General features: G+C 43.7%; 1 protein-coding gene and 1 pseudogene across 3 annotated transcripts in view; both read right to left on the bottom strand.

The window, feature by feature from the left end:
* ZNF81 (zinc finger protein 81) overlaps positions 1-25,921 on the bottom strand; it is an 89,540-nt gene that overhangs the window by 33,963 nt on the left and 29,656 nt on the right. The window contains exon 4 of one of the 3 annotated variants that reach the window (XR_006267370.1): positions 22,616-22,676. The exons of the other annotated variants lie outside the window; for them this stretch is intronic. The gene's annotated coding sequence lies outside the window, so the exon portion shown is untranslated. Of the gene's footprint in view, positions 1-22,615; positions 22,677-25,921 lie in introns of those variants that run through there. 3 annotated transcript variants of the gene reach the window in all.
* LOC122434412 lies at positions 17,643-19,527 on the bottom strand (annotated as a pseudogene).

Raw genomic sequence — 25,921 nt, 5'->3', positions numbered from 1 at the left:
TCTTACACTGTTGGTGGGAATGCAAACTAGTACAGCCACTATGGAAAACAGTGTGGAGATTTCTTAAAAAACTGGAAATAGAACTGCCATACGACCCAGCAATCCCACTCCTGGGCATACACACCGAGGAAACCAGATCTGAAAGAGACACGTGCACCCCAATGTTCATCGCAGCAGTTTATAATAGCCAGGACATGGAAGCAACCTAGATGCCCATCAGCAGACGAATGGATAAGGAAGCTGTGGTACAAATACACCATGGAATATTACTCAGCCATTAAAAAGAATTCATTTGAATCAGTTCTAATGAGATGGATGAAACTGGAGCCCATTATACAGAGTGAAGTAAGCCAGAAAGATAAAGACCAATACAGTATACTAATACATATATATGGAATTTAGAAAGATGGTAATGATAACCCTATATGCAAAACAGAAAAAGAGACACAGATGTAGAGACCAGACTTTTGGACTCTGTGGGAGAAGGTGAGGGTTGGATGTTTTGAGAGAACAGCATCGAAACATGTATATTATCCAGGGTGAAACAGATCACCAGCCCAGGTTGGATGCCTGAGACAAGTGCTCGGGCCTGGTGCACTGGGAAGACCCAGAGGGATCGGGTTGAGAGCGAGGTGGGAGGGGGGATTGGGATGGGGAATACATGTAAATCCATGGCTGATTCATGTCAATGTATGATAAAAACCACTACAATATTGTAAAGTAATTAGCCTCCAACTAATAAAAATAAATGGAAAAAAAAGAAAAAGAAAAAAAAAAAAGAAGACACAAATGGCCAACAGGTAGTAAAGTGCTCAACATCACTAAGTATCAGGAAATGCAAATCAAAACCACAGTGAGCTATCACCTCACACTTGTTAGAATGGCTATTATGAAGACAATAAATAACAAGTGTTAATAAGAACATAGAAAAAAGGGAACTCATGCACTGTCAGCAGAAATGTAAAATTGGGCTTACTGGGTGGTTCAGTGGTAAAGAATCTACCTGCAATGAGGGAGACCTGAGTTTGATCCCTGGGTCAGGAAGATCCCTTGGAGGAGGACATGACAACCCACACCAGTATTCTTGCCTGGAGAATCCTCATGGACAGAGGAGTGTGGCAGGCTACAATACAGTCCACGGGGTTACAAAGAGTCAGACACAACTGAGCAACTTTCACTTTCATTATGCAGAACAATACAGAGCTTCCTCAAAGATTAAAAACAGAACCACCATATGATCCAGCACTTCTACTTCTGGGTATCTACCTAAGAAATGAATACATTAACTTAAAAAGATAAATGCACTCTCATGTGCATTGAAGTATTATTTTTTTAAAGATTGGGTTTTATTTATTTTGGTTATGTTGGGTCTTAGTTGCATCATGTGGGATCTTTGTTGCATCATTCAGGATCTTCCTCAAGGCATTTGGGCTCAGTAGTTGTGGTGCATGGGCTCTCTAGTTGTGGCAAATGGGCTTAGCTGCTTTGCGGCATGTGGGATATTAGTTTCCTAACCTGGGATCAAACCTGCATCCCCTGAATTGCAAGGGAAATTATTTACCACCACACCACTTGGGAAGTCCCTACAATATTATTTACAATAGCTGAGATATAAAATCAACCTAAGCATCCATAAACGGAGAAATGGATAAAGAAAATGTGGTATACATACACATACACAATGTTATTTAGCCATAAAAGAAGGAAATCTTGCCATTTGCAACAACATGGATGTACCCTGAGAGCATTATGCTAAGTGAAATAAGTCTGTTCAGTCGCTACGTCATGTCCAACTCTTTTCCAACCCATGGACTGCAGCACGCCAGGCCTCCTTGTCCTTCACTATCTCCCAGAGTCTGCTCAAACTCATGTCCACTGAGTCAGTGATGCCATCCAGTCATCTCATCCTCTGTCACCCCCTTCTCCTTTTGTCTTTAATCTTTTCCAGCATCATGGTTTTTTCCAATGAGTCAGCTCTTCTCATCAGATGTCCAAAGTATTGGAGCTTCAACTTCAGTATTGGAACTTCAGCATCAGTCCTTCAGTGAATATTTAGGATTGATTTCCTTTAGGATTGACAGGTTTCATATCCTTGCAGTTCAAGGGACTCTCAAAGAGTCTTCTCCAGCACCACAATTTGAAAGCATCAATTCTTTGGCACTCAGCTTTCTTTATGTTTCAATTCTCATTTCCATACATGACTACTGGGAAGACCATAGCCTTGTCTATATGTACCTGATATATGTGGTCCACTGGAAGAGGCAATGGAAAACTACTCCAGTATTCTTCCTACGAGAACCCCATGAACAGCACAAAGAGGCAAAAAGATGTGACACTGGAAGATGAGACCCCCAAATCCGTAGGACCCTTTGCTACTGGGGAAGACTGGAGAAACAGCTCCAGAAAGAATGAAGAGGCAGGTTGTGCATGCATCTGGTGGTGAAAGTAAATAATGATGCTATAACAATATCACATATAAACCTGGAATGTTAGGTCCATGAATCAAGGTAAATTGGAAGTGGTCAAACAGGAGATGGCAAGAGTGAACATTGATATTTTAGGAATCAGGGAACTAACTAAGATGGACCAGAATGGGAGAATTTAATTCAGATGACCATTACATCTACTACTGTAGGCAAGAATCCCTTAGAAGAAATGGAGTAGCCCTCATAGTTAACAAGAGTTTGAAATGCAGTACTTGAGTACAATCTCAGAAACAACAGAAAGATCTCAGCTCGTTTCCAGGGCAAATGATTCAATATCACAGTAATCCAAGTCTATGCCCCAAACACTAATGCTGAAGAAGCTGAAGTTGAATGGTTCTATGAAGCCCTACAAGACCTTCTAGAACTAAAACCAAAAAAAGATGTCTTTTTTCATCACAGGGGATTGGAATGCAAATGTAGGAAGTCAAGAGATACCTGGAGTAACAGGCAAATTTGGCCTTGGAGTACAAAATGAAAGCAGGACAAAGGCTAACAGAGTTTTCTCAAGAGAACACACTGGTCATGGCAAACACTCTCTTCCAGGAACATAAGAGACGACTCTACACATGGACATCACCAGATGGTCAATACTGAAACCAGACTGATTACATTCTTTGCAGCAAAAAATGGAGAAGCTCTATATAGTCCACAAAAACAAGACTGGGAGCTGACTGTGGCTCAGAACATCAGCTCCTTATTGCAAAATTCAGACTTAAACTGAAGAAAGTAGGGAAAACCATTAGGCCATTCAGGTATGACCTAAGTTGAATCCCTTATACAGTGGAGGTAATGAATAGATTCAAGGGATAAGATCTGGTAGACAGTGTCTGAAGAACAATGGACAGAGGTTTGTAACACTGTACAGGAGGCGAAGACCAAAACTACCTAAGGAAAAAAAAATGCAAGAAGGAAAAGTGTTTGTCTAAGGAGACTTTACAAATAGCTGAGGAGATAAGAGAAGCAAAAGGCAAGGGAGAAAGGGAAAGATACCCAACGGAATGCAGAGTTCCAGAGAATAACAAGGAGAGCTAAGAAGGGCTTCTTAAGTGAACAATGCAAAGAAATAGAGGAAAACAATAGAATGGGAAAGACTAAATATCTCTTCAAGAAAATTGGAGATATCAAGGGAACATTTCATGCAAGGATGAGCATGATAAAGGACAAAAACAGTAAGGACCTAACAGAAGCAGAAGACATTAAGAAGAGATGGCAAGAATACATAGAAGAACTATACAAAAAAGGTCTTAATGACCTTGATAACCATGATCGTGTGGTCACTCACCTAGAGTCAGACATCCTGGAGAGTGAAGCCAAGTGGGCCTTAGAAAGCATTGCCACGAACAAAGCTAGTGGAGGTGATGGAATTCCAGCTGAGCTATTTCAAATCCTAAAAGATGATGCTGTGAAAGTACTGCACTCAACATGACAGCAAATTTGGAAAACTCAGCAGTGACCACAGGACTGGAAAAGTAGGGCAATCCCAAAGAAGTGCAGTGCCAAAGAATGTTCAAACTACTATACAGTTGCAATCATTTCACATGCTAGCAAGATAATGCTCAAAATTCTTCAGGCTAGGCTTCAGCAGTATGTGAACCTAGAACTTCCAGTTGTACAAGCTAGTCTTAGAAAAGGCAGAGGAACCAAATATCAAATTGCCAACATTCACTGGCTCATAGAGAAAGCAAGAGAATTCCAGAAAAACATATACTTCTGCTTCATTGACTACACTAAAGCCTTTGACTGTGTGAATGACAATAAACTGTGGAAAATTCTTAAAGAGATGGGAATACCAGATCACCTCACTTGTCTCCTGAGAAACTTGTATGCAGGCCAGGCAGCAACAGTTAGAACTGGACATGGAACAATGGACTGAATTAAAATTGGGAAAGGAGTACGACAAGGCTGTATATTGTCAAAACTTTGTTAACTTTTGACTCCTTCCCCTTTTGTCCACCACCTACTCTTGCCTCTGGCAACCACCAACTGTTCTCTGTATCTCTGAGCTCTGTTTGTCTTTTGTTTTTCTTAGTTCCACATAAAGTGAGATCATATGGAATTTTCTTTCTCTGTCTGACTTATTCCAAAACAATCAATTCTTCAGCGCTCAGCCTTCTTTATGGTTCAACTCTCACACATGACTACTGGAAAAACCATAGCTTTGACTATGCGGACCTCTGTTGGGAAAACAATATCTTTTTAATATTTAATATGCTTTTTAATATGCTGTCTAGGTTTGTCATAGCTTTCCTCCCAAGGAGCAAGTGTCTTTTAATTTCATGGCTGCAGTCACTGTCTACAGTGATTCTGGAGACCAAGAAAATAAAGTCTGCCACTGTTTCCCCATCTATTTGCCATGAAATGATGGGACCGGATGCCATGATCTTAGTTTTTTGAATGTTGAACTTTAGCCAACTTTTTCACTCTCCTCTGTCACTTTCATCAAGAGGGTCTTTAGTTTTTCTTCACTTTCTGCCATAAGGGTGGTGCATATCTGCAGATAACCTCATCTGCATATCTGAGGTTACTGATATTTCTCCAGGTAATCTTGATTCCAGCTTGAGCTTCATCCAGCCCAGCGTTTCTCATGATGTACTCTGCATGTAAGTTAAATAATCAGGGTGACAATATACAGCCTTGACGTACTCCTTCTCCTATTTGGAACCAGTCTGTTGTTCCATGTCCAGTGCTAACTGTTGCTTCCTGACCTGCACACAGATATCTCAGGAGGCAAGTCAAGTGGTTTGGTATTCCCATCTCTTTCAGAATTTTCCACAGTTTATTGTGATCCACACAGTCAAAGGCTTTGGCATAGTCAATAAAGCAGAAATACATGTTTTCCTGGAACTCTCTTGCTTTTTTGATGATCCAGAGGACATTGTCAATTTGGTCTCTGGTTCCTCTGCTTTTTCTAAAACCAGCTTGAACATCTGGAAGCTTATGGTTCACATACTGTTGAAGCTTGGCTTGGAGAATTTTGAGCATTACTTTATGAGTGTGTGAGGTGAGTGCAACTGTGTGGTAGTTTGAGCATTCTTTGGCATTGCCTTTCTTTGTGACTGGAATGAAAACTGACCTTTTCCAGTCCTGTGGCCACTGCTGAGTTTTCCAAATTTACTGGCATATTGAGTGCAGCACTTTTACAGCATCATCTTTTAGGATTTGAAATAGCTCAACTGGAATTCCATCACCTCCACTAGCTTTGTTCGTAGTAATGCTTCCTAAGGCCCACTTGACTTCACATTTCAGGATGTCTAAGTTTGCTAAGCAACTGACCTTAAAACAAGGAGATTGTTTGGACTGTCTGGGTGGGGGCAATGTAAAGAGTCCTTAAAAGTGTAGGAGTGAGACAGGAGAGAAGTTTAGAGTGATGTAGCATGAGAAGAACTAACTGACTTTTGTTGTTATTAAAGATGAAGAGAACAATATCAAGGAATATGTGTGGCCTTTAAAAGCTAGAAAGAGCAGAGAAATTGATTTTTCCCTTGAGCCTTCAGAAAAGAACCCATCCGGATTTCTCTGGTGGCTCAGTGGTAAAGAATCTGCTTGCCAATGCAGGAGACAAGGTTCAATCCCTGATCTGGGAAGATCCCACATGCCCATGTGCCACAACTACTGAGCCCACGCTCTAGAGCCTGGGAATCACAACTACTGAGCCCATGTGCCGCATATAAGGAAGCCCACACACCTGAAGCCTGTACCCTGCAACAAAAGAAGACTCCACAATGAGAAGTCCACATACTGCAATGAAAAGTAGCCCCCACGCACCCCAACTAGAGAAAAGGCAACACACCAACGAAGACCCAGCACAGACAAAATAAATTTAAAAAAAAGGAACCCATTCCTGTCAATATCTTGACTTTAGCCCAGTGAGATCCATTTAGGACTTCAGAACTACAAGATTTAAAATTTCTGCCACTGACTTTATGGCAGTTCGTTACAGCAGTGATAGAAAACTAACAGAGGCAAATTAAGAAGATTTGAGAAAAGTCTTTGGAATCAGTAGTGGAAATGCTAACCAAATTGTATGTTCAATAAATGATCCTTCACTTTATTGCCAGTCAATGAGGAGAACACTGACTTGATGGACATGAGTTTGAGCAAGCTTGGGGAGTTGGTGATGGACAGGGAAGCCTGGCGTGCTGCAGTCCATGGGGACACAAAGAGTTGGACACAACTGAGCGACTGAGCAAGAATAACATCTCCATTACAGCTTTTGTGTACTGCTACATTGCCAGTGAGCAGTAATATTATGAAAATAATCTTTTCTGAGCAATAGTTCTCAACAGTGGACTTAAAATATCCAGTAAACCATGTTGTAAACAGATGTGCTGTCATCCAGGTTTTGTTTTTCCACCTACAGAGGACAGGCAGAGTAGATTTACCATAATTCTTAAGAGCCCTAGGGTTTTCAAAATGGTCAGTGAGCACTGGCTTCTTCTTAAAATTACTAGCTGCATTAGCCCCTAAAAAACAGCCAGCCTGTCCTTAGAATCTTTGAAGTCAAGCATTTCTCTCCAACTATCAAAGTCCTAGATGCTGTCTTCCTCTGATATAAAGCTGTTTCATGTACAGTGAAAAACTGCTGTTTGGTGTAGCCATCTTTATTAGCTTTCTAACTAGATCTTCTGGATAAGTTGTGGCAGCTTCTACATTAGCACGTGCTTCTTCATCTTGAGCTTTTATGTTCCAGAGACAGCTTTCCTTAACCCTCATGATCCAACCTCTGCTAGTTTCAAACCTTTGTTCTGCAGCTTCCTTCACTTCTCTCAGGCTTCACAGACCTGAAGAGAGTTATGGCCTTGCTGTGGATTAAGCTTTGGCTTAAGGGAAAGTTGTGGTTGGTTTGATCTTCTATCCAGACCACTAAAAGCTTCTCTGTATCAGCTAAAAGGCTGTTTCTCTTTCTTATCACTTATGTGTTCACTGGAACAGCACTTTGAATTTCCTTCAAGAACTTTTCATTTGATTCACAACTTCAGTAACTGGTATAAGAGGCCTGGTTTTCAGCCTGCCTCAAATTCTGATGCACCTTCCTCACTAAGTTTAACCATTTCTAGCTTTTGATTTAAAGTGAGAGACTCTCCGTTTCAATTGAACACTTAAGAGGCAACTGTAAGTTTATCAACTGGACTGATTTCAATATTATTATGGCTCAGGGAAAGAGAGGCCTGAGGAGAGGAAGAGAGACAGGAAGCAGGGCAGTTTGAACACATATTAATCATTTAAGTTTGCCATCCTAGACTCATGGATTGATAGTAACATCAAAGATCACTGATTACAGATAATCAAAACAATTATAATAATAATGAAAAAGTTTGAAATATTGCAAAAATTACTGTAATGTGACACAGAGACAGGCAGTGAGGAAATGCTACTGGAAAAATGGTGCCAGCAGACTCGCTGAATGCCAGATTGCCCACAAACCTTCCATTTGTTAAAAAAATAAAACACAATACAGAAGCAGACACAGAATGCAAACTTAATGGCTACCAAAGTGGGGGAGGTTAATTGGGAGTATGGGATTAACAGATGCACATACCATACCTAAAATAGATAAACAACAAGCACGTACTATATAGCACAGGGAAATATACTCAATATCTTGCAATAAACTATGATAGAAAAGAACTGAAAAAAAGAAAAGCTCATTTTGAACTCTGTGGGAGAAGGCGAGGGTGGGATGTTTCGAGAGAACAGCATGTATATCATCTATGGTGAAAGAGACCACCGGCCCAGGTAGGATGCATGAGACAGGTGCACTGGGAGGACCCAGGGGAATCGGGTGGGGGGGGGGAGGGGGGAGGGGGGGATCAGGATGGGGAATACATGTAACTCCATGGCTGATTCATGACAATGTACGACAAAACCCACTGCAATGTTGTGAAGTAATTAGCCTCCAACTAATAAAAATAATTGAAAAAAAAAAGAAAAGCTCACAATATCTGCAAAGCACAATAAAACAAAGCACAATCAAAATGAGGGATGGCTGTACTAAGAGTTGGGGAAGGTCAGAAATGGTTCGCAATACTTACTCAGAGAATAGTTTCAGAGGTGAGCATCCATACACAGGGCAGGGGGAGAGAAACTCATGACCAGTATGAGCAGAAGCCAGGCACATGGTTCCAGCTTTGGCTGGATGGTTGAGCAAAGAGCAGGAGGGGATGAGAAGCTTGTTGCAAAAGAATGGGAAGAACTGATATGTCTTACGGCTCAGTCCCTCTACAGTCTATCATGCCTACCTCAGATCCATTGAGAAACCACACCAAAGGACTCAAGAGGTTTTCTGCAGTAGATCCTGCAAGCTATAATTCCAGTTTCTTGGGGAGATTTCACCAAGACAAACTTCTGTAGGAAACCACAGATGAGGCAGTGACTGGCATCTGGGCTCTTACCGTCCTATTTGGATCTATAACGCTGATGAAGACGACCTACTGCCAAGTGAGAAACTAATCCAAAATATTCTAGATAAATTTTTTGTTCGTTTTAATTTGTTTTTAATTGAAGGATACTTGCTTTACAGAATTTTGTTGTTTTCTGGCAAATATCAACATGAATCAGCCATAGGTGAACATATGTCCCCTTTCTCTTGAACTTCCCACCCATCTCCCCTTTTGAGATCAGCCCCACTGCCCTGAAAAATTTCCGTAGACCTTATCTTAAAAGTGAGCAAAAACTTAAGATACAGTATTACAGATGTGTTTCAGGATGTGTGACCCCCAAATATGCACCTTGTTATATTGAATACTTTAAAATGAAGGACTTTGAGAAGACAGTAGAAGCAGTGAGGTCACTCTGACCTTTCCCCCTGCCTTTCTTCCCTGAAACAGGTCATTAAACCTTTATGTGAAAGGTTCCCTGCTTACACTGAGAGGAAAGGAGCATCCTTATCTCAGAAAACCAAAGGGACCCTAAGAAACACTTTGTGCTAAGTCTCTCCCAGTTTATTAAACTTCCCTCACACTCTCTGACTTATCATATTCCTCCACAACCATCCAGTCTTCACCAAATCCAGCCCATAACTCCTGAAGTTTAACTGTTTCTTTGTGTCTTCCTTTTCTTATGAAGGCTCCCGTGTCACATAAAGCTTACAAACAAATGTGTATGGTTTTCTCCTGTTAATCTGTCTCTGTCAGTTTAATTTTTAGATCCTGCCAGGGACCCTAAGAAGGTGGAGAAAACCTTTTTCCTCCCCCATTATCATGAAAATGGGTAGCAAATGTCCCAAATTAAAGTGAACAACTTTAAAGGTTGCCATTGCAATAGTTCCCCTTCATGGATCACAGCCTTGAGAGTCCTTTGGACTGCAAGGAAATCAAACTAGTCAATTCTAAAACAAATCAACCCTGAATACTCATTGGAAGGACTGATGCTGAAGCTGAAGCTCCAATACTTTGGCTACCTGATGTGAAATGTTGACTCACTAAAAAAAGACCCTGGTGATGAAAAGATTGAAGGCAGGAGGAGAAGGGGACGACAGAGGATGAGACGGTTAGATTGCATCACCAACTCAATGGACGTGAATTTGAGCAAACTCTGGGAGATAATGGAGGACAAAGGAGCCTGGCGTGCTGCAAACTATGGAGTCACAAAGAATGGGACATGACTAGTGACTGAACAACAGCAACAACTGCACTAGTAATGCCTAAGCTAGCCAATGGGTATGACTAGAAAGCAATATGGCCATGGCTACAGAATCAACAGATCAAATTGCCAACATCCAATGGAGCATCAAAAAAGCAAGAGATGCCAGAAAAACATCTATTTATGCTTTATTGACTATGCCAAAGCCTTTGACTGTGTGGATCACAATAAACTGTGGAAAATTCTGAAAGAGATGGGAATACCAGACCACCTGACCTGCCTCTTGAGAAACCTGTATGCAGGTCAGGAAGCAACAGTTAGAACTGGACATGGAACAGACTGGTTCCAAATAGGAAAAAGAGCACGTCAAGGTTATATATTGTCACCCTGCTTATTTAACTTATATGTGGAACGCTGGGCTCGAGGAAGCACAGGCTGGAATCAAGATTGCTGGGAGAAATATCAATAACCTCAGATATGCAGATGACACCACACTTATGGCAGAAAGTGAAGAAGAACTAAAGAGCCTCTTGATGAAGGTGAAAGAGGAGAGTAAAAGAGTGGGCTTAAAGCTCAACATTCAGAAAACTAGGATCATGGCATCCGGTCCCATCACTTCATGGCAAATAGATGGGGAAACAGTGGAAACAGTGGCTGACTTTATTTTTCTGGGCTCCAAAATCACTGCAGATGGTGACTGCAGCCATGAAATTAAAAGATGCTTACTCCTTGGAAGGAAAGTTATGACCAACCTAGACAGCATACTGAAAAGCAGAGACATTACTTTGTCAACAAAGGTCCATCTAGTCAAGGCTACAGTTTTTCCAGTGGCCATGTATGGATGTGAGAGTTGGACTATAAAGAAAACTGAGCGCCAAAGAATTGATGCTTTTGAACTGTGGTGTTGGAGAAGACTCTTGAAGAGTCCCTTGGACTGCAAGGAGATCCAACCAGTCTATCCTAAAGGAAATCAACCCTGAATATTCATTGGAAGGGCTGATGCTGAAGCTCCAATACTTTGGCCACCTGATGCGAAAAGCTGACTCACTGGAAAAGACTCTGATGCTGGGAAAGATCTTTGCGGGCAGGAGGAGATGGGGACGACAGAGGATGAGATGGTTGGATGGCATCACCGACTCAATGGACATGGGTTTGGGTGGACTCCGGGAGTTGGTGATGGACAGGGAGGCCTGGTGTGCTGCAGTTCATTGGGTCACAAAGAGTCAGACATGACTGAGTGAACTGAACAGAATCAAGGCATCCTCAAATCTGAAAGAGATGGCATCAGTCACAAGGACCTTGCCATCTGATACAGAGCTTTGGGCATACTGAAAACAAGAGATCCTTTGGTTGAGGCCCAAGCAACTGTTGCATTGTTGTAAACTAAACATAAAGACGTGCCTTCTGGCCTGTAGCCGCCCTCTCACTCAACACCTTGTCCCTCCCTTCCCTTGTATTCTGAAATTGACTGCTTTGAAGAAATTATTGGGGTGGAGCAGGGGGGTCCCTGTTCCCAAGAGGGACCAAAGGCCAGGCACCCCCCCCCGAGTATGTTGGAGAACTCTGGAGAAGGGAGAGATCAGACTTTTAAGGCTCTGTTGGATACAGGCACCTAAGACCATTTTATCTGATCTTGAGAAGGTGAGGGAGTACCCAGACTCAGTTCATGGGGTTTAGGTACAGATAAGTGTAAAGTGTCCCTGGGGGTTGAAGTGGCCTGTTAAGCCAATTTAATGTACACTTGACCCTTGACCAACATGGGTTTGAGCTGCACGGGCCCGCTTATAGATGGATTATTTTTAAAAAATCTATTGAAAAAAATTCTTGGGATTTGCAAGAATATGCAAAACTCACAGATGAACCTTGTAGCCTAGAAATATCAAAACGTTTAGAAACTGTTAGCTATGTCCTGAATTCATCAAATATGTGTAGATAACAGTCTTTCTTGCTATTTACTATCATAAAATATACACAAATCTATTATAAAAAGTTGTAATTTATCAAAACTTATGCACACAGTTACAGTAATACATGCGACTGTTCACAGTCAAGAGAAATGCAAGCACATGGAAAAAGTCAGCAATAAATTATAACTGCATAAATTTAACTGTCATCCATACTGTACAACTGCAATCATTTCATACCCACCTCCTTTTGCAATTTCGATGAGCTCAAGTGATGCGGGTATCTGCTTAAAATACCATGTGATATGTGTGATATGTGTAATCGTCTCTGTGTGAGCAGTTTGTCTCTCCAACAAATTGTGTATTGAAGTAACAAGTCATCTTCTGTGGTTCTCATGTATTTTTCATTGTGCTTAGTGCAATATTGTAAACCTTGAATAACACCATGAACCAAACCAAACCACTAGTGATGCTGGAAGTGCTCCCAAGAAGCAGAGAAAAGCCACTGCATTACAACAAAAAGTTGAACTGTTTGATATATGCTATAGGTTGAGGTCTGCAGCTGTGGTTTCCCACCATCTCAAGACAACTGAATCCAGCATAAAGACTACTGCATTTTTTTTTAAAGAAACTGATGAAGCTGTCACTGTAGCTATACCAACAGGCATGAAAACCTTGCACATTTTGTGAAACACCTTATCTCATCTTGAAAATGTAGCTTTAATGTAGATGCAGGATTGCTCTGAGAAAGGCATACCAAAAGCCTCTCTATACGATTCAAGGAAAAGTAAAGTCTTTCTACAACAACCTGAAGCAAAAGGAAGGTGAAGAATCTAAAGCTGGAGAATGTAATGTCAGCAAAGAAAGGTCTGATAATTTTAAGAAAGAGGTTTGTTTGGCTTTTAAAATGTTAAGATAAGAGAAGCAGCTTGTATCCACCAGGGGGCAGCAGATGAGTTCGATATCATGTAGAAAAATCACTGAGGAGAGGGGTATCTGCCTGAAGAGGTTTTGAATACAGACAAAAGTGCCCTATTCTGCCGGAAATATGTGAAAAAAGACATTTATTAGTAAGGAAGACAAGCAAGCACCAGGACTGAAGGCAGGGATGTCAGGATTGACTGACGGATGCTCAGTGGTGTCGGACTCTTTGCGACCCCATGGACTGTATAGTCCAAGGAATTTTCCAGGCCTGAACACTGGAGTGGGTAGCCTTTCTCTTCTCCAGAGGATCTTCCCAACCCAGGGATTGAATCCAGGTCTCCAGCATTGCAGGTGGATTCTTTACTGAGCTATTAGAGAAGACTTAAAATGTCAAGATGAGGGGAGAAGCAGCTTGTACCCACCAGGGGGCAGCAGATGAGTTCCAGATACCATGTAGAAAAAACCACTGAGGAGAGAGAGGGATACCTGCCTGAGCAGTTTTTGAATACAGACAAACGTGCCCTATTCTGGGGAAAAAACTCCAGAAAGGACATTTATTAGTAAGGAAGAGAAGCAAGCACCAGGATTTAAGGCAGGATGGATAGGCTAAGGCTATTGTTTTGTTCAAAAGGAGCTGAGTTTATGAACAGGACTGCCCTTAGCTAAAAAGATGCAAATCCTGAGACCTGAGTGTGTTAGTCTCAACTCTTTGAGATCCCATGGACTCTAGCCCTCCAGGCTGCTCTGTCCATGGGATTCTCCAGGTAAGCATATTGGAGTGGGTTGCCATTTCCTTCCACAGGGGATCTTCCTGACCCAGGGATCTAACCCGTCTCCTGCATTGCAGGCAGATTTTTTTTACCATTTGAGCCACAAGGCAAGCCTTGATGGGAAAAGATAAACACCAGCTGCCAGTCTTTTGACTGTATAATAAGAAGGCCTGAAGAACCAGATCTCTTTTCCTGGATTGGTTCCATCGATACTTTGTCTCTGAGGTCAGGAAGTACCTTTCCAGTAAGAGACTGCCTTTTAAAGTTCTTTTGACCTTGGACAATATACCCTGGCCACCCAGAACCCCAGGTGTTAAACCTGAAGGCATTAAAGTGATTCAAGTGCCCCCAAACAATATATCTCTAGTTCAGCCTCTAGATCAGGTGGTCATAAGAATTTTTAAGGCTCATTACGCACAGTCCTCTATGGAAAGGATTGTCAACACTATGGAAGAGAACTCCAATAGAGAGGACATCGTTAAAGTCTGAAAGGATTACATTATTGAAGATGCCATTGTTGTTATAGAAAAAAACACAAAAGCCATCAAGTCCAAAACAATAAAATCCTGCTGGAGAAAATTGTGCAGATGTTGTGTATGACTTCACAGGATTTATGACACAGGCCATCAAGGAAATCAGGAAGTTGTGGATGTGGCAAAAAAAAAAGGGGGGGCAGAGGATAAGGATTTCAAGATGTGGATCTTGGAGAAATTCAAGTGCTAACAGACACCACACCAGAGGAGTTCACAGAAGACTACTTGATGGAGATGAGTGCCTAATTCCTAACCAATGCCTGACAATGAGGAGGAATAAGATGATAAGACATAGAAGAAGCAGAGTTAGAAGACAAACTGACATTTAGACAATCTGGCAGACTCAAAACTGCTTTTGACTTCTTTTATAATATGGAATCTTCTATGATACAGGCACTGAAACTAAAGCAAATGGTGGAAGAAGGGTTGGTACGGTAAAGAAACATTTTTGGAAGAAAGAAAAAGCAAAAAACTCAGAGATCACGATGTGTTTCCATAAAGTTATACCATGTATGCCTGCATCTTCTGCCTTCCCTTCCACTTCCTTCACCTCTGCTGCCCCGGAGACAGACAGATGAACTCCTCCTTTTCCTCTTCCTTCCCAACCTACTCAACACAAAGAGGAGCATGAAAACCTTCATGATGATCAACGTCCACTTTAGCAAAGAATAATCAGGCCTTATGGTTATCAAACATATCTGTTGTGTATGTGTTTTGCATGTCTTCATGTGAAAAACTAATAACTATGACAAGAACTGTATGGGATGTTTTTTGGCCATTCTCATCTTCTAGGTATGCATCATATAGAATATTGTGTGCAAGATGTATTGCAGTGGACAGCCTATCCTTACATAGGCAGAAGATGAGTGATATTCAATATAAAATTATTACTGTGTTAGTTTTCTTACTGTTTTACAACTTTGCTCTGAAAGAATTACATTATTGTATGGTAGACCTCACTCTCTTGTAAATGGGAAAACTACATATAAGCCAGTCATCAGACTTGTTTTTTAAAGTAAAAATGCTTCTGATACTGATTATGAATACGACTATAATACTGTATGCCACAAAGATTTTATAACAATTCACTCATTAGCGTATAGGCTGAGCTACCATAAAGCAATCATACTGCTGTTTCTTCATTATCAGAGCATGAATCATAACTGTAAATAAATATGAATTTCTTTTTCATGTTATCTTTTGTCATATCTAGTGTTAATAAAACCACTACAATATTGTAAAGTAATTAGCCTCCAACTAATAAAAATGAAAAAAAAAAAATAAACTGCACTCCACTAAAAAAAAACTATAATGTTTGTATCACATAAAACAATACTGATGTAGCTACTGACAAATAACTCCTCTTCTAAACAGATGACATAAACTTACAGTATCAATAAATACAGGACAGTACTGTGAATGCTTTTTCTCTTCCTTATGGATTTTTTTTTTTTGATACTGCCTCGTTTCTTTATTCCAGGCTACTAGAGGGACAGTGATGGCATTTCCTGGCTTGACAGAAGGTAAAACCTGGTCTAGAAAATAAAGACCGTCCTAACTGACACTGCAAATCCAAACAAGACCTAGTTCCCTTAGAGGGACAGAATATCCAAGCACCTACCATGGCTTCTGGAGGCTTCTGTGTAGCTTCCCTGAGACAGGGCTGGAGGAGAGGTACAGGGTGGGAATGGCCTCTTTCCTGAGCTGTGGGGGTGGCGGCTCCAGTCCCCTTCTGCTCTTGACTGCTTTCCCAAGAGGCCAAAAATACTCTCCTGCTGGCGGCCATGGTGCATGGAGGATACTCCCCGACCCAGCCTCGACACAAGACAATCTTGCAGGGGTGGCTTCTCTAGCAAGAGCACTTGATCACCCTCCCCACCCCCAGTGATGGGAGACCAAGGTTTTGTACTACTTTATTCGACAACCTATTTCACACATCCACTGTCTTATCTAGCTGACTCAGTGGGTTAGTGTGTCAATACCTGGAATTGTCTCAGGGTCACATGGATCCTGGTTTCCAAGCATCTAAAAAACGGCTACAGACACTTGGGTTGTTCACCACACACCTGTGTCCTTGTGCATGATTTGTGAGGCAGAGGTGACCTGCAGTTTGAACTCAGAAACTGTGAAAATCAAACCCCAAACCAACCAACCTATTAATAGCTCTTGTTGGGTGGGAAGCGGCTGGCAAGCCCACCCCTTCCGTATTTGGCTTGCTCCTGGTTTGGAAAATGACTTCTCTTTCTAGTGAGAATGGGAAGTTGGGCGGCACAAGGGAAAGGCGAATGAGTCAAGTGTTCAGAAACATACGGTCACCCTTGTTTGGGGGACTGTTACTTCCTGAACTCCTCACAAAATATAGCTCACTCTTGCTGGCCAAGGCAGTCTCAGGCAAGATAAAACTTTGCTGCATGAAATGAACTTAGGGAGCCTGACACCAAAATCTTTTTTAAAAAGTGGGAGAGGGAGGTGGGAGGAGGGTTTGGAATGGGGGAACACATGAACACCCGCGGCTAATTCAAGTCAATGTGTGGCAAAACCACAATATTGTAAAGTAACTAGTCCCCAATTAAAATAAATAAATTAATTTTTAAAAGTGTAGGGCGGAAAAACCTCCTGCACCACACATGTAAGCTGCCAATGCTGGTGTGTGCTCAGTCCTCTTGGACTCTTTGCGACCCCATGGACTGTAGCCCATCAGGTTCCTCTGCTCATGGGACTGATTCTCCAGGCAAGAATATTCGAGTGAGTGGCCATTCCCTTCTCCAGGGGATCTTCCCGACACAGGGATCGAACACACATCTCCTGTATCTCTTGCATTGCAGGTGGGTTCTTTACCAGTTAGCCACTGGGTAAGCACCAACTCCCCTCCCCCAAGTAAATAAACAGAACACCAAGCCACAAAAGCTACCCAAGGGGCTGGTGGCTCGGGGGCAGAGTCCAACCCACAGCAGGGCAGAAGGAGCAGGTGCAAATGTGCCAGAAGGGTTGATTCTCCCACTTTGCCCCCTCAGGGCCTCCAGTTCTAATACTGCCCTGGGTGGCTGGGTCTATCTGGTTTGATACATAAAAGGTAGAGGCCAAACCCAACTCTCAGTTTCTTGTGTTTCTAGTAGGGGAGGAAGGCTTCAATCCCTCTGCCCCAGGGCAGAGGCAAGATTCTCTGAAACTCAGGCAGACAGGACGTGTGGGAGGTTGAGCATCTTCTCCTTATGAAGCATGAGTGTGCTAACCCCTATAAAGAGTCAGTTCTCTGAGCATGTGGTCTGGAAGCTTCTACCACCAACATCGCATTAATTCTTGTCCGCTCTCCCTGATAAGGGGAGGGGGCCATGGAGGCCCATGAGCTCTTCCCTGGTTTCCAGCCACGAGAAGTAGTCTCCAGAGACAGGGTGGGGACAGGTGTGGGCTCTGCCCCTCCTGGGTTCTCCTCCCCGACCCCTTTCAGTACAGCTGGATGAAAGCCTCTAGCTCTTAGGGAATGAAGCCCTTGCAAGGGATCTTGTTCTTGTCCAGAGTGCAGGCTGAAATGCACTACAGGGTCAAATAGTTGAAGGGCTGAATGGTGCTCTTGGCCAGCAGCTTCTCATGCAGCAGCTCGCAGGCTGTTTTCTTAAAGGCGGTGGTGGTGTCCATGTGGGCCCCCGCCTCTATCAGGGCATTCATGATCCCCAGGCAGTTGTTCTCCTTTGTGATGTGCACTGGGGGTGTTGTCAAAATCGTGGCTGTCTGGGTCGGCCCCACAGTCAAGGGCACCTTGACCACCTGGATAGAAGGGAATCTGCCCACTTAGAAGTGAATCACGTTCGTGGTTGGTGTCCACCGCCATGTGCAGGAGTGAAGACATTCTTGCTGTGACGGGCACACTTAAGCAGTAGCTCTGGTGCTTCATGTCTTCCTGGTTGGGCTTGCACTCCACTTTCTCCAGCAGGTAGAGCAGGTGGAGGGTGATGGCCAGGGCCTTGGTGAACTGGACTGAGTCCCTGGCCTCCTTGGGCCCGCTCAACTTCCCAGACCTTTGCACAGCACCCACATTAGATCTGCAAAGCCAACTGGTGTACTCAGGCTGCCCCTGGGCCAAGTGGTTCTGGGGCACTTAGGAGAAGAGTTCATCAAAGGATAGGAAACTTCTGGCAGTCTGAGGCTCCAGGTTGTTCTCCTGCATGTCCAAGGTGTACTTCCACTAGTGGATGCAGCAATAGACACTGTCCGAGTTGGCCTATACCACATCCTGGTAGCGCATATAGTGGGAAGTGTCGGGTGGGAGGGACCAGGACCGCTCTCAGGTCAACAGTGCCTGCATGTGCTTCTCATCCCCCTGCGTGATGAGCGCCTCCAATTCCTCGGTGGTGTTCACCTCCCTGGAATAGTCAGAGGCGAGGACTCAGGTTTAGGCAGATACGTGCCCCCTGGTGACACAGCTCCATGGCCCCTACCAAGAGTTTCAGGACCCTGAGCAGATCCTGCTTCTTAGCCATGCAGGTGGCTCCCAGAAACTCCAAGGCTGCTGGGCAGCTTCCCAGCTGGTGCTCAGGTGTTCCTCCTGGGAAGAGCTGCAGCAGCAAGCACGCTGGGGCGGCACACATGCCTGGCTGGTGGAGGGGCCTTCTCAGGCCATCCCTGGCCGTATCTCCTCCCCAGCAGGCTGCTCCTGGCTTAGGTCTTCCACGATGCTGATGTGGTCCATCACGTGGGCAGCCAGAGGTGGTGGCATGCCATAGCCATCCCATTCCCTGTGAGCCTGGCACCCGAACAGCAGCTGTAGGACACCCAGGCTGCCGGCCTTGGTGCAGTCATGCAGGGCCACATTGTCCTTGATGCTGCACAGGTTCACCTGGGCGCCCTGCAGTATTAGGTAGCAGGTGATCTGGCAGGGGCCTGTGTAACAGGAGATCATGAGGCATGTGTGCCCGCACCGGTTGGTCACCTCCAGGTCCACCTGGTGTTCACCTGCTGAGTAGTGCCCCACCTCCACGTGCCCACTGAAGCAGTCAGTGCGCAGGTGCTTTGTGCACGTGTGCATGGTGCAGCTCACCAAGGCCCCACAGCACAGCAGGCTCTGCACCACGTCCCAAGGCGTCAGTGGCCGAGGTGGCCCAGGGCAGCTGCGCATCCTTGATGGTCTTGTCATTGAAGTGTACCAAGCCGCCTGCCTCCAAGCTGGCGCCGCACAGTCCACTTTACTCAACCACATCTAGATGGCTGTAATGGGAGGTGATGACAAGCGGCGTCCCCACCTTAACCCCCCACCCCTGTCCCCCACTGGCCAACTCGCCCGTCAGCTTGTCCAGCTCCTCCCTGTCCAGCCACTAAGCAGCCTCTGAAGCATCTACCACAGACTGCATTGTATATGGTGGTGTGGAGGTCCACCATCTGGGCCTTCGCCAGGATGTGGGCTGCCACAGGGAAGGTTGGAGGGACAGGGGACTGAGGGTTGAGCCCAGAGGGGCAGGCTGCAGCCTTCACCATCTCTCCTGCTGCCATCCTAGATGCATCTCCTTATCAATTTTCTTAATAACATTTTTTTTCTCCAGCTAACCTTAAGAATACAGGATATAATGCATGGGTGTGAGTGTGTGCTCAGTCGTGTCTGACTTTGTGGTTCCAGGGAGTGTACCCTGCTAGGCTCCTCTGTCCGTGGAATTTTCCAGGCAAGAATATTGGAGTGGGTTGCTATTTCCTTCTCCAGGGGATCTTCCCCATCCAAGGATAGAACCCACCTACGTGGCCCATCTACTACACTGGCAGGCGGCTTCTTTATTGCTACCACCCAGTTAATGCATATAACATACAAAATAGGTGTTAATCAACTGTGTTAACCGTAAGGCTTCTGGTCAATAGCAGACTTAGTAGTTAAGTTTTGGAAGAGTCTAAAGTTATACTTGGATTTTCCACTCAGAAGGGGGTTGATGTCCCTAACCCCCATGTTGTTCATGGGGCAGTGGAACTGTCATTGCTGCTTCCACGACCTCATACTTCACTGGGACAGTGTTTTGCATGCTTGTTCTAGGAATGCTGGATAAAGACCAAAGGGAATTCTCCGACTAAGGGACTGCCACGTGCAGAGAGATGACAGCAGAGTATGCAATTGACTCCCCAACCTATCTCCCTATCCTCTCTCAGGTGTCTGAAGAGAAACAGCAGAGAATCCCTGGAGGACAAAGAAGTCACGGCCTTGATTAGGACTAAAATGCAGCAGGTAGATGACAACAGTAAAGCGTTAATACAATGGCCCAGTATGGCCAGTGGAAAAAACTAGCACGGGGTGCAGGCTCACTGTGGATTACCGCCAATGGAACGTATGTTGCTCCAGTGGCCCTGACCACTGGAGACTTTGTGGCTGTAAACGAACGGACAGCACAGACTGACGGCACTGGGAGTGCTGTGTCACTGCCTAGGCCTTCTTTTCCGTCCCACTGGACTTGGAAGACACTCCTCCATGGGGCGCTTGTGCTCCTACACATCTTGCTGAGTGTGACAGGAAAGCAAGGCCCCGAGTGCTGTTTCCCTGGCATGTCTCAGGTTTGTGCTTACAGCAAATGACTTGAAGGCTGGTTTCCAGGCTGCTGTTAGGCAGCAGGTTGCCCAGGCTCAGGGGTCTTTCCTGTAATGCAACTCAGTGCACATGCAGGCATTTGTCAAGGATGATCTGAGTCACCCCTGTGGGAATTTGGGCTTAGGGAACTCATAGCCTATAAGGTTAAAGAAAAAGGAACCTTCCCTGTTGATATAAGAGAAAGAGACCTTTTCCTCCTTCACTTTTCTTAGAACATTTCCTTGAGAAAACTGGTATTTGTAAACCTTCCTCTGCCCCTTGGATATGTACGTAAATTTTAAAAGGGTAAATAAGACTTCTGTCAGCATTACAACCCAGGAATATTTTTCTTATGGGCCTGGGAGCCATCTCCTTGAAATATAAACACCAAAGAAGACAGTGCTCTGTCTCACTGTCATCCTGGGAGCTTAGCCTCGGGGCCTGGCTCTAAGCTGGAACTACCTGCTTGTAATAAAGAGACAGGAGAATTCTGATTTGCCTTTGGGTAAAGGCAATTAACCTGGCTTCCCAGGTGGTGCTAGTGGTAAAGAACCCATCTCCCAATGCAGGAGCTGTAAGAGACACAGGTTCGATCCCTGGGTCGGGAAGATCCTCTGAAAGAGGGCATGGCAACCTACTCCATCCAGTATTCTTGTCTGGAGAATCCCATGGACAGAAGAGACTGGCAGGGTAAGGTCTACAGACTCTCAAAGAGTCAGACAAGACTGAAGTGACGTAGCAGGCAAACAAAGGCAATTAACTAGCACAGAAGGCCATTCCCATTACTAGCTGATCTTAGGATGAACTATGAAAGAATGTAGAAAAAACAGTGCTCTCAGGTCCTCTTACAGGACCACTAGTTGTCATTCATCTTAAGAACATGCAGGTACTAGACTGTATCTGCTCAGTTAAACAAATAGTTAATTTCTTGCTGTCTTTGCAGTCTGGTTAGCAGGTTGCCCATGATGCCAATTACTGTCTGGTTTAATACTCAGTAATGAAATCATTCTGTTTCTATTCTGTATTTGTGGAGAAGATGTCCTGCGTTGTCAGGAGATTGTATTTTTAATTTTCTGCAACAGTATGCTGATGAGGATGGGATGGCCTTAAAGTTCCTGAACTGAGCAGACCAGTGAAGGTGAATTATCAAATGCCTCCCATTTAGCGCTTTGCTCTTTTCAAATACTACCTGGATGGATCTCACTCTCCAAATTCTAGATTTTCTTTTTGAGTAAGCATGCATAATACAGGACCTAAAAATCCATCAGGGTCACCAACAGCTTTAGGTGGGAAAGATGGGAAGCCCAGATGTTGCCTGCAGATCTTCTCTCTTGAATGGCCCATACAGCTCTATATGACATTTGGAAGGGAATCCATTTGAAAGGAAAACGCAGGCTTATATTGGCCTGAGAATGCTTTCTTTAATTTGGATGAATTAACACATAACAGTGGTTTTTATTAGGACCTCATTCTCAGGATTCCCTGATGGCTCAGATGGTAAGGAATCTGCTTACAGTGCAGGAGACCTGGGTTCGATCCCTGGGTCAGGAAGATCCCCTGGAGAAGGGAATGGCAACCCACTCCAGTATTCTGGCCTGAAGAACCCCATGGACAGAGGAGACTGGCAGGCTACTGTCTTTGGTGTTGCAAAGAATTGGACATGACTGAGCAACTAACAATTGCACTTCATCTCCAGCAAAGGAATTACTCATGTTTATAGGATGAATATCATCCTAAGAAAAAGGTTAAAAATCATTTGGGAAGATGGAGGAAATGGGAGAATTAAAGTCACTTTCTCTTTCAACAAACCCTCCTCCTCATTTCTCTACTGTCTCCCCTCCTTTTGCTTCCTTTCCATGGCAGTTCTTCATCTTCACGCCTCAATCTGACCCCTAGTAAGGGTGAAGCTATGATCTTCGAGATGGGCTGTTAATCAGATTTCCCTGCAAAGAGGGACAAGGAGGCAGTAATGAATTATCTGCCCCATGTGAGGTGTGTGTGTGATGTCATGCTCTAGCTCTGATTCTATTCCGTGCTTAGCCTAGATTTTGACCTTCAAGATTATTTTCTTATCCATGAACTGTATAGCTAGGAAAGCAGAGATGACAAAGCAATATTATCAAGGAATAACTGGGACTTGGATAAAAGAATGTGTCCCCCCCCCACAACCTCCCATGGTGGCTAAAGGATGGAGAGTGTTTGCAGCAGTCACTTAGAATAGACAAACAATAAAGGTGCTAGGCTGAAATATACAGTATGGGAAAGGAAATCCAACAGTCATCTAATTCTACATTTTTCCTGACTCAATGACAAGACAGCTGACCCTCCCTAACCACTTTGCCAATAAAGCTGATGCCACTAAGTAGTTACCCAGACTTGAAGCAGAATGTATCTACATGCCCTTCAACTCTCCAAGATTCTTCATTGAGGCCTTCTTTTCCTGTGCCCAGGGAAGACCCACAGAAGTTTGCACAAGAACTTGGCAGTGTGTTTTCAGTTTATAGCCCCACACATGGGGATGTGCCCTGGTTGCTACACAGAATTCTGCAACCAGCAGGATTTGGTTGTTTGATTCAGCAGCAGGCATGTCAGGACTGGAAGGTGACCTATCACATCAGAGGGAATTGTGGCCAAAAGACTCTGACTATATGCCACCTCCCACAACCATGGAAGAACTAATGTCTTGAGGGGCCCACTGAGAGGGCCTGCAAATGGCCATACTTGAAGTCTTTCTGCTGAAAGTGAGCTGGGAGAAATCACAGCAGTATACTTGGAAGACTAGTGAGTTCCCTGTTGATTTTCATCGGCAGTTTGTTGATACTTTCTCAAGATTTATCAGCATGGATCCAGGGCAGTGTTCCTATCTACTTTTCTATTATATATTACAGTCTATTATATAAAACTTAGCAGCAGCTGCTCAATTTTGGGATAATCTAGAGAAAGTGGAAGAAGAAAAGAAGCAGTTAAACATCTCTTTGTGATCCCATGGACTATAGCCCAGCAGGCTCCTCTGTCCATGTAATTCTCCAGGCAAGAATACTGGAGTGGATTGCCATTTCCTACTCCAGGGGATCTTCCTTACTTCAGGGGATCTTCCCAACCCAGGGATGGGACCCAGGTCTCCTGCACTCCAGGTAGATTGTTTTTCATCTGAGTTCTGGGATAGGCATGTTTGGCACTTGGTTTCAACTATTTTTCAAGGGAAGAACCCCTACTCTGGACAACATGTGAAGGGGGCTGAGGTATGTGGAAAACCTGTATGCCATTATTACATGAGGCCAAGACACTTAAGAGGGGCTGTAGAAACAGACTCCTGAGAATGCAGACCTTGCAGGAATAAGGAATCAGGAAAGGCCAGGACAAATCCCTCAGCTAGGGAATAACAGTCAAAAGGCTCAAAATTAACTTATTGAAGGAATCTTGGAGGTAGAAACTGGTGAACCACAAGTTTCCATACCTTGCCCTCAGGTTAATCTATGCTTGCCTTTTCTGATAAATATCAGTGCTGGAAAAGACTCTTGAGAGACCCTTGGACAGCAAGGAGATCAAACAAGTCAATCCTAAAGGAAATCAACCCTGAAATGTCATTGGAAGGACTGATGCTGAAGCTGAAGCACCAATATTTTGGCCACCTGATGCAAAGAGCTGACTCATTGGAAAAGATCCTGATGCTGAGAAAGATTGAAGACAAAAGGAAAAGGGGGCAGCAGAGCATGAGATGGTTAGATAGCATCACCGACTCAAGGGACATGAATTTGAGGCAACTCTGGGAGATACTGAAGGCCAGGGTGGCCTGGCGTGCTGCAGTCCATGGAGTCACAAAGAGTCAGACACAACTTAGCAACTATACAAAAACAATTGGTGCTGTTTATTCTGCAGTTTCCTGAGAAATTTGTCACTTTCCATCTAGTGGTGAAGTTTGACATTTCAAATCAGCCTTCTACTCGCTCCTTTTCTTCCAGTTTCCCACAAAGACAGGTCCTCTGATGACAAGTATGCTTTCTCACCTTCTCCTGTAAAACTACTAGCAAGAGATCTGCTTGCAAATTTTCTGTGCAAGATAAAAGCTACCATATTCTGTAATCTAGATGGAATGCTTATGGCTATCCCAACTGGTCTGGTTATTTATGTGCCTTCAGAGAGGAAAGGGGCATGGAAAAGAGGGTTGTGCTAGAAAATTACCCCAAATGGAAACAAATCAATATATGACTTTGGGCCCTAGAGAACAATAATACTGGTTTAATTCAAGATACAGAAGCTTAAAAAAAAAAGATACAGAAGCTTACTAAAAGGATAAGCTATGGCCATGTGTAAAACAATATCCTTTGTTGAAAGCCCAATTCAAGGGAATAAAATCAGTTATAAAAGAATTAGAAAAGCCAGGAATAATTTTAAAAAGGGAATTCACCCTCTTATTCACCCATACTTCCAGTAAAGAAGGAAGGTAAATTTGATGAAGATGGACAACCACCATGTAGATTCATACAGAGTTTAGAGAAGTAAATAAACCTGTTGCTCCATTAACTGCTTCAATTTCTAGCCCTACAAGTTATTCTGACTTTGGGACCATAGTCTGTAAAGTTTTTCTCAGTGTTTTGCTCTTTTTTATGTTTCTGTAGCTAATGAATGTAAATTCTTATTTACTTTTACTTAGTAATATGTGCTAAGTTGCTTTAGTTGTGTCCAACTCTTTGCGGACAGTCCTGTGGACTGTAGCCCTGCAGGCTCCTCTGTCCATGGGATTCTCCACGCAAGAATACTGGAGTGGGTTAACATGCCCTCCTCCAGGGGATCTTCCCAACCCAGGGATTGAACCTGCGTCTCTTACGTCTCCTGCATTGGCAGGTAAGTTTTTGACTATTAATACCACCTGGGAAGCCCTGACTCCATTATTTATGGCAAAGAATTACTTGTGGGTTCCAAGACTCTCTATTGTTTTCTCTAGCCACTCAGAGGTGAATCTGGCTCATGGAGGGATATCTATAATTATTCATTATGTAGATGATTTTATGGTAGCCTCCAAAACTGAAGAGTAACACAAAGCTGGCATTTTGGCTTTGTTACAATTCCTTACTTCAGTGAGGCACAATGCCTCCCTAGACAAATTCAAATACTGCCAAACTGAAGGAAAATACTTGTGCTATCTGTTGTCAGGTAAGGCTGTAATTTAGTAGATCAAGGAGCCTAC

Source organism: Cervus canadensis, chromosome X (assembly GCF_019320065.1).
Source record: "Cervus canadensis isolate Bull #8, Minnesota chromosome X, ASM1932006v1, whole genome shotgun sequence".
NCBI lineage: Eukaryota > Metazoa > Chordata > Mammalia > Artiodactyla > Cervidae > Cervus > Cervus canadensis.
The sequence above is the reverse complement of the archived record's forward strand: the minus strand, read 5'-3'. Positions and strand labels throughout refer to the sequence as shown.